Source organism: Salmo salar, chromosome ssa02 (assembly GCF_905237065.1).
Source record: "Salmo salar chromosome ssa02, Ssal_v3.1, whole genome shotgun sequence".
NCBI classification, from domain to species: Eukaryota; Metazoa; Chordata; class Actinopteri; order Salmoniformes; family Salmonidae; genus Salmo; species Salmo salar.
This window is the reverse complement of record NC_059443.1, coordinates 18,241,382-18,251,031: the sequence shown is the minus strand read 5'-3', so window position 1 is coordinate 18,251,031 and position 9,650 is coordinate 18,241,382.

Genomic DNA, 9,650 nt, shown 5'->3' with positions numbered 1-9,650 from the left:
TTGTTTGCGCATTTTGTTCAGTAATCCACTGGTTCCAAGGCGGTCAAAACATGCAGACGAATACATCCTAATAGTATCGATAAAGTTTGTCGAAACATGTCAAACTATGTTTATAATTAATCCTCAGGTTGTCAATTGTCTAAATAATCGATAATATTTAAACCGGACAATAGCGTATTCAATAAAAAGGAAAAACAATGAAGGGCGCGCAATCGGTCATGCGCACAAACCAGCTCTGCTTCATTCTACAGTCCACTTACAAAATGGTCTCATTCTTCCTCATTTTTCAGAATACAAGCCTGAAACAATGTCTAAAGACTGTTGACATGTAGTGGAAGACATAGGAACTGCATTCTGGGCCCTAACCCATTACATAGTCAATAGGCATTCAATGGAAAACAACACACATCAAAAAAATCCCACTTCCGTGATGGATTTTCCTCTGGTTTTTGCCTGACATATCAGTTCTGTTATACTCACAGACATTATTTTAACAGTTTTAGAAACTTCAGAGTGTTTTCTATCCAATACTACCATGAACATGCATATCCTAGCTTCTGGGCCTTGTCATGACGTTGCCCTCTTTGAGTACAGGGAGGACAGTTGACCCCCTCCCCCTTGCACCATCCCCCAACCTACCTCTCCCCACCCAGGCCCTGTGTGAAGGGGTCGTAAAATTCTAAAGGAGAATGTCCTGCCGCATGGCCCAGTTGAGACACAGAGGGGTTTCATAGAGAGACAAAGGAAATTCTTCCAACTCACAGAATTGGGGAACCGAATGACATTTATGTTCTGGAGAAGGTATAAAAGATCGGTGAAGAATCCAGCTACGAACTGGTCCTCTTGGTACAATTTTGTGATACTCAGAAGAGACAATATAGCCATATTACCATAATACTGTTTATATAATAGCCTCAGCTATGGGACTTGCATCTAAATGGTTGTATAAAATGTATTAACCTCTTACATCTAGACGTTCCGCTCGCGGAACACCTGCTCCAATATCCAATGATAGGCGTGGCGCGAATTACAAATTCCTCAAAAATACAAAAACTTCAATTTTTCAAACATATGACTATTTTACAGCATTTTAAAGACAAGACTCTCCTTTATCTAACCACACTCTCCGATTTCAAAAAGGCTTTACAGCGAAAGCAAAACATTAGATTATGTCAGCAGAGTACCCAGCCAGAAATAATCAGACACCCATTTTTCAAGCTAGCATATAATGTCACAAAAAACAAAACCACAGCTAAATGCAGCACTAACCTTTGATGATCTTCATCAGATGACACACCTAGGACATTATGTTATACAATACATGCATGTTTTGTTCAATCAAGTTCATATTTATATCAAAAACCAGCTTTTTACATTAGCATGTGACGTTCAGAACTAGCATACCCCCCGCAAACCTCCGGTGAATTTACTAAATTACTCACGATAAACGTTCACAAAAAAACATAACAATTATTTGAAGAATTATAGATACAGAACTCATTTGCGCAATCGAGGTGTCCAATTTTAAAATTGCTTTTCGGTGAAAGCACATTTTGCAATATTCTGAGTAGATAGCCCAGCCATCACGGCTAGCTATTTAGACACCCACCAAGTTTAGCCCTGACCAAACTCCGATTTACTATTAGAAAAGTTTGATTACCTTTGGTGTTCTTCGTCAGAATGCACTCCCAGGACTGCTACTTCAATAACAAATGTTGGTTTGGTTCAAAATAATCCATTGTTATATCCAAATAGCGGCGTTTTGTTCGTGCGTTCAAGACACTATCCGAAGTGTAAATAAGGGTCACGAGCACGACGCATTTCGTGACAAAAAAATTCTAAATATTCCATTACCGTACTTCGAAGCATGTCAACCGCTGTTTAAAATCAATTTTTATGCCATTTTTCTCGTAAAAAAGTGATAATATTCCGACCGGGAAAGCGTGTATACGTACAAAGAGAGAGAAAATAAAAGCATGGGATCCCCTCGTGCACGAGCCTGAGTTTCATAGTACTGTGACCGGCCACTATCCAAACGCGCTACTTTTTTTCAGCCAGAGCCTGCAAAGCCACGATTCAGCTTTTTGCCGCCTTCTGAGAGCCCATGGGAGCCGTAGGAAGTGTCACGTAACAGCAGAGATCCCCTGTATTGGATAGAGATAATCAAGAAGGGCAAGAAATGGTCAGACAGGGTACTTCCTGTACAGAATCTTCTCAGGTTTTGGCCTGCCAAATGAGTTCTGTTATACTCACAGACACCATTCAAACAGTTTTAGAAACTTTGGAGTGTTTTCTATCCAAAGCTAATAATTATATGCATATTCTAGTTTCTGGGCAGGAGTAATAATCAGATTAAAACGGGTACATCTTTTATCCGGCCGTGAAAATACTGCCCCCTAGCCATAACAGGTTATTTAGGATAAAGCTATTTGGAATACGTTGAGATGCTATGTACTGATGTTAATGTGATAGAATGTATTTCTGTTCAAAGCTTAAATCAGTCATCGGCACGCCCCCCAGGGACACAGACAGGACCAGGCGTCATGTGACAAGCCTGTTCTATGTTCACATATAAAACCCCCACCCTGATTTTCTTTCATCAGACCAGGCCTCCACTCCATTACGAGTTGGCCAATAGGTTTGACCATCCAATTCCTCTACTGAAAGTTAACTACACCACGTGGTTAACTTTTAGACTATCGATAAAGACTGAATAAGAACAAGTCTTTGATATGAATTATTAGTCTGCAGCTAAGTACTCGATATCATCGAACGCGAAGACCGACAAAACATCCATTCTATAATGACATTAATGAATGTCGCTTTGAAAGATCCATTCTAACCGAGAGAGAGAGAACGAGGACAAAACTCTCCAACAAGGATCCCGACGACACACTGAGCATAAATATATATTGATTGCAATTGTTCCCGAATGAGTGAGCGTTCATGTGCAAAGAATAAGCATATCAATTGTTAATATTTGTCAACTCTGTGTGCCTTCTCCGCTGCCCCCACCCCCCTTATTTGTTTAACAGGCCGCCATGCCTGTTTAGCCCACTAGGGCACATTACTCCACCAATGCTTTGTAACTATAACCAACTGTTTGTATGCTTTCTGTGAATTACTTAGTTTAGTAAATAAATGATTTTAAGACAATTGATGTATGGATGACTTTTACTAAAGGCTGGGTTCGTGCAGATACAACAATTTACGACGTTTGGAATGAGACTGGACGCGAGGTCAAATACATCATTTAAACCAGAAGATAATCGGCCTATACTATAATATAATATAATATATAATGTTATAATATAGGAAAGTTATATTAGGAAAATTATAACTTTGTAATCTGAATATTTTCCTTGGTACCCCGATCTCCTAGTTAATTACAGTTAAATGATTAATCAGTTTAATCGCGTGATAATAATTACAGGGAGTTATTTTGATAAACATGTCTTCAGTTAATGGTGCCCAAAGACACGACAGCCTGAATAACAGGCAGTTTAATTTGGGCTCGTTTGTCATCCAAACTTCAAAATACTGCCCCCTACCCCAGAGAGGATAAAGATTGTTCAATCTCCAAAATGAAGATTGGTAAACTGCAATGCACTAAGCACACTTATCAGGAGTTGGCTGTATATTGGTGTTTGGCATCGTCAGTTCAATACAGTACACAGTAGTCCTCCTGACCAGAAGAAGAAACCTGGGTGTAAGTAAAAGGCAAAGCATGTGTTCTTCTGACACACGTGATGGATATTCCAAGCTGATGTTCTATTGCTCCCCAGCATTTAGTAGGCCGTCATGGTAAATAAGAATTTGTTCTTAACTGACTTGCCTAGTTAAATAAAGGTAAATAAAAAAATAATATATATATAACAGCCAGTCACTGATAGTCAATAGACTCTCCCTCTTCTGGCTCTGTGTTATGTACAGTAGTTTAAGTAGCCTTTCCTGCAGCCAAATGATCAAAAGCGCCCGCTAGTGGTCTCATGGCTGGAACGTTATTAATAATTTTCATCATTTCATAATTGATAATAAATAAATACATATTAAAACACAGAAAGTCTGGTGTTTCTATGTCAAACGGTGTTGTTATATTTCAGTCTTCTATGATGTATAAAAAGTGTAATATAGGGATGCAAACTCAAAATTGAATACGTTTTAACTCTATTTCTAAGCCCATAACCATGTGTGTTAGGTGTGTACTTTTGTTTCAAAGTAGATTTGTTTAAGACTACCTAGAAACACTCTTGACCCTGATGTATCCCACTGCAGTAATGGGCTGCCCCTTACCTCTTTCTATATCCAGATATTATTGACTTATTTTTTATTTATTTATTTATTTATTTCACCTTTATTTAACCAGGTAGGCTAGTTGAGAACAAGTTCTCATTTGCAACTGCGACCTGGCCAAGATAAAGCATAGCAATTCGACACAAACAACAACACAGAGTTACACATGGAATAAACAAAACATACAGTCAATAATACAGTAGAACAAAAGAAAACAAAAAGTCTATATACAGTGAGTGCAAATGAGGTAAGAGAAGGGAGTTAAGACAATAAATAGGCCATGGTGGTGAAGTAATTACAATATATCAATTAAACACTGGAATGGTAGATGTGCAGAAGATGAATGTGCAAGTAGAGATACTGGGGTGCAAAGGAGCAAGATAAATAAATAAATACAGTATGGGGATGAGGTAGGTAGATAGATGGGCTGTTTGCAGATGGGCAATGTACAGGTGCAGTGATCTGTGAGCTGCTCTGACAGCTGGTGCTTAAAGCTAGTGAGGGAGGTATGAGTCTCCAGCTTCAGAGATATTTGCAGTACTTTCCAGTCATTGGCAGCAGAGAACTGGAAGAAAAGACGACCATAGGAGGAATTGGCTTTGGGGGTGACCAGTGAAATATACCTGCTGGAGCCCGTGCTACGAGTGAGTGCTGCTATGGTGACCAGTGAGCTGAGATAAGGCGGGGCTTTACCTAGCAGAGACTGTAGATGACCTGGAGCCAGTGGGTTTGGCGACGAGTATGAAGCGAGGGCCAACCAACGAGAGCGTACAGGTCGCAGTGGTGGGTAATGTAAGGGGCTTTGGTGACAAAACGGATGGCACTGTGATAGACTGCATCCAATTTGTTGAGTAGAGTGTTGGAGGCTATTTTATACCTTTCTTCCATTCTACAAAATACACAATAACTAGCCTACTGTATGCGATTGTATTACAACACTCAAGTGTTAAAGAACAAGAAACATATGTATTTAAATTCTTACTAAAGTAACTCTAAATTATCAGTAAACTCATTAGTAAAGGTATCAAGCATGACAAATTGCATATCAATTTCAAAGTGATTTCAGTGCCTGGGGACATCCTGTGTAAGAGTGTTCATCCCTGCTCCTCTTGGAGTATGTGGAGGCCTGAGGTTCCTCCCCACCCTCCCTGCTTCTCTTACGGACTGGGGAAGCTGGGCTGGGAGGTCCTGACGGTTTTCTCTGGATCACTCCATGTGCCTGTGGTTGGAGGGGTGGGTCTGCTGGAGCATATCATGAGCGCAACAGTTACAAAACAGAGCTGAGAGCTCTACATGCAGAATGGGGACAATATATAAACAGAGCTGAGAGCTCTACATGCAGAATGGGACCATATATAAACAGAGCTGAGAGCTCTACATGCAGAATGGGGACCATATATAAACAGAGCTGAGAGCTCTACATGCAGAATGGGGACCATATATAAACAGAGCTGAGAGCTCTCCATGCAGAATGGGGACCATATATAAACAGAGCTGAGAGCTCTCCATGCGGAATGGGGACCATATATAGACAGAGCTGAGAGCTCTCCATGCAGAACGGGGACCATTATAAATATCCCATGTTTTTTTTCTCTCTCCTACCCCAATCCCATGATCATTTATATCAATAATGCAATGGCAAAACATTTTAGATATTTTTTTTACAACCCAAATTCTTCCAGTTTTCCTATTTCACTACTAGGGGTTTTATGCACATCCAAAATGACAACAGGAGCTGCCTAAAATAATGTAGAATACAAAAATAAAATAATGTACCATACAAAAATAAAATAATGTACAATACAAAAATAAAATAATGTACAATACATATATAAAATAATGTACAATACAAAAATAAAATAATGTACAATACATATATAAAATAATGTACAATACATATATAAATAGGTGTCACAATAGTTGAAGCCGTGTTGAATGGACCAAACTGCAGACGGAATGTGGATACTCATATTTTTTATATAGAAGAGCAAAGCATAGGAAAACAATAAACATGAACTCGCGACAGGCTAACAGGCTACGTACAAAAAAAAGACTAGCAGTGTTAGCACAACCACCCACAAACCCAAGTGACAAACATACTCCTAAATATATGACTCCCAATCAGGAACAACGATCCCCAGCTGTTCCTGATCAGGAGTCACAAGACTAACCCAAAAACAGACATACTAGACAACCCATACAAACTTCTTCTGCCACGTCCTGACCAAAATACTACACCACTACTCCCTCTGCTGGTCAGGACGTGACAGTACCCCCCCCCCCTAAAGGTGCAGACCCCGGGATGCACCTTAAAAGAAAACACAAAATTCCCCAATACCACAACAACAAAAAATATCCCCTAAACAAAAAAGGGAGGGAAGGGATGGAGGGTGGCTGCCGTCAACGACGGCACTGTGCTACACCCTCCCTCCCCAACCCACCTATCCTGGAGGTGGCTCTGGTTCCGGCTTCCTACCCTCCAGGTTGTAGGCAGACTCATTGGGGTCCGGGTCGTAGACAGACTCAAGTAGTTGTGGCTCGTGGGCAGGTTCCCTCATTTCCATGCTGTAGGCAGACTCATTTACAACACAGTTAGTCAATTTCAGTTCTGAGTCGTAGGTAGACTCCTTCGGTTCCGGGTCATAGGCAGACCCCCTCGATTCCGGGTCGCAGGCAGACCCCCTCGGTTCCGGGTCGCAGGCAGTCTCCCTCGGTTCCGGACTAGACACTGTTGCCGGATACTCTGGACTGCACACTGGTGCCGGATACTCTGGACTGCACACTGGTGCCGGATACTCTGGACTGCACACTGGTGCCGGATACTCTGGACTGCACTCTGGTGACGGGCTCTTGAGGCTGGGCCGACGCACTGGAAGCCCGGTGCGTGGGGCTGGTAGAGGTGGTACCAGGCTGAAGACACGCACCCCAGGGCTAGTGCGAGGAGCGGGAACAGGCTGAATAGGACTAGGCCGACTCATGGGAAGCTTGGTCCGGGTTGCTGGTACTGGTCGTGCCATACTGGAGGTACTCACTTCCGGGATTGCACGAGAGGCGGGAACCGGAAAGACTGGGCCATGGAGGCACACAGATGGCCTTGACCGCACCGCCTGCACAACCCGTCCTGGCTGGATGGAACTAGCAGCCCTGTACGAGCGGCGTGCTGGTACAGGGCGAACTGGGCTGTGCAGGGGCCTGATGGTTGCCGTGCGTAGAGCGGGAGTAGGGTAGCCTGGTCCTAGGAGGCATACCGGCGACCAGATGCGCTGCGCAGGCATCCTCCTACCAGGCTGGATGCCCACTCTAGCACGGCATCTGCGAGGGGCTGGAATGGCGTGCACCGAACTGTGCGTGCGTATGGGCGAGATGTTTCGCTGAGGTGCGCACTATGGCGCCCTCCACCTCATACGCTCGTCCATATAATCACGGGTAGCTGGCTTATGGCTCTTCCTTGGCCTAGCCAAACTACTGTGTGCCCCCCCCAAAATAAATCTTGGGGGTGCCTCTCCGGCATCCTCTCCAGTCGTGTACCCCGGTAGCGTTCCCGGTCCTCACCAGCCTTTCTCCACGGGCCCTCTCTGGCCAGAATCTGGTCCCAAGTCCATTTCTCACGAGTGTCCATGTCGAAGTCTATTTCCTCAGAATAGTCCATATATTCAGCGTCCTGCTCCTTTTTCCGCTGCTTGGTCTTGTTTAGGTGGGTGGTTCTGTCACAACAGTTGAAGCCGTGTTGAATGGACCAAACTGCAGACGGAATGTGGATACTCATCTTTTTTATATAGAAGAGCAAAGCATACACAGGAAAACAATAAACATGAACTCACGACATGCTAACAGGCTACGTATAAATAAAAGACTAGCAGTGTTAGCACAACCACCCACAAACCCAAGTGACAAACATACTCCTAAATATATGACTCCCAATCAGGAACAACGATCCCCAGCTGTTCCTGATCAAGAGTCACAAGACTAACCCAGAAACAGACATACTAGACAACCCATACAAACTTCTTTTGCCACGTCCAAAATACTACACCACTACTCCCTCTGCTGGTCAGGACGTGACAATAGGGATGTCCACTCATTGTTTTTCTGCTCCCAAACTTGATATTTTAATAAAGCTTTGGTGATTAAGATTTATTTCAAAGAGGTCTCATTAGCCAAGCTCTTTGTCGACAGTCTTGACTACTTTGGGAATGCATTACACACAAAATAAGCGCAAGTTTAAGTTTGTTCCACCTGAGCGAGTCTGACAACAAGTCAGAGACCACTACGACGACACACCAAATGTGTTTGATGTTGTCACGTCCTGACCCTGGTATGAGGTCATTTTTCCCTAGTAGATTGGTCAGGGCATGACAGGGGGGTGTTTTGTCTATGTGTTTTGGGTTTTCTGTTTTCTATGTGGGTTGTCTAGAGTGTCATTCTATGTTGTCATTTTCTATGTTGTGGCCAGGTATGGTTTCCAATCAGAGGCAGCTGTCTATCGTTGTCTCTGATTTGAAGCCATACTTAGGCAGCCTGTTTTTCATGGGGTTTTGTGGGTGGTTGTTCTTCGTTTAGTCTAGTGTACCTGACGGGACTGTTGTTGGTAATTTTGTTGTTAAAGTGACTTCATTAAATACAAAGAATGAGCACTATCCACGCTGTGCCTTGGTCTCCATTCAACGACCCTTGTGACAGATGTATTGCGGGAAAAGAGCAGGAATAGGCTTTTGTTGGCTACAGTCAAGCTGCTGTTGGAGGTAAGGACGACTGGTGCGATGTAGTTTACAGCGATATGGATATCACTTATTATTGATATCTACATAGCGCATTGATGTGAATAACATTGCTGCTCTCTCATTTAGCTATTTGCGCCTTAAGGATTGTGGTTGTTGTGGATGGCTGTTCACAAATCTATGTGTATTTGAACCCAACAATGGTTGAATTCAAGAAGTTTAAGCTGCCTATCAATCATTGTTTTTGAAACCAGTGGACAGCCAATGAAAATGCGCTCTATCAACAGTTGCATAGTGCGGTTCCAAGCCTATGGAATAAAAGTGGGGCTTTTATTGCTCAATCTAATTAATGCTGATAAAAAACGAATCCATAGGCCTAATGGACACATGCACAACCTTGTACACGTTTGATAGACTTAAAGGAACAATCTGTAGTTGCTATATAAATCATATATACAGTACCAGTCAAAAGCTTGGACACACCTACTCATTCAAGTGTTTTTCTTTATTTTTACTATTTACTGTAGAATAATAGTGAAGACATCAGAACTATGAAATAACACATAAGGAATCATGTAGTAACCAATAAAGTATTAAACAAATCCAAATATATTTTAGATTCTTCGAAGTATCCACCCT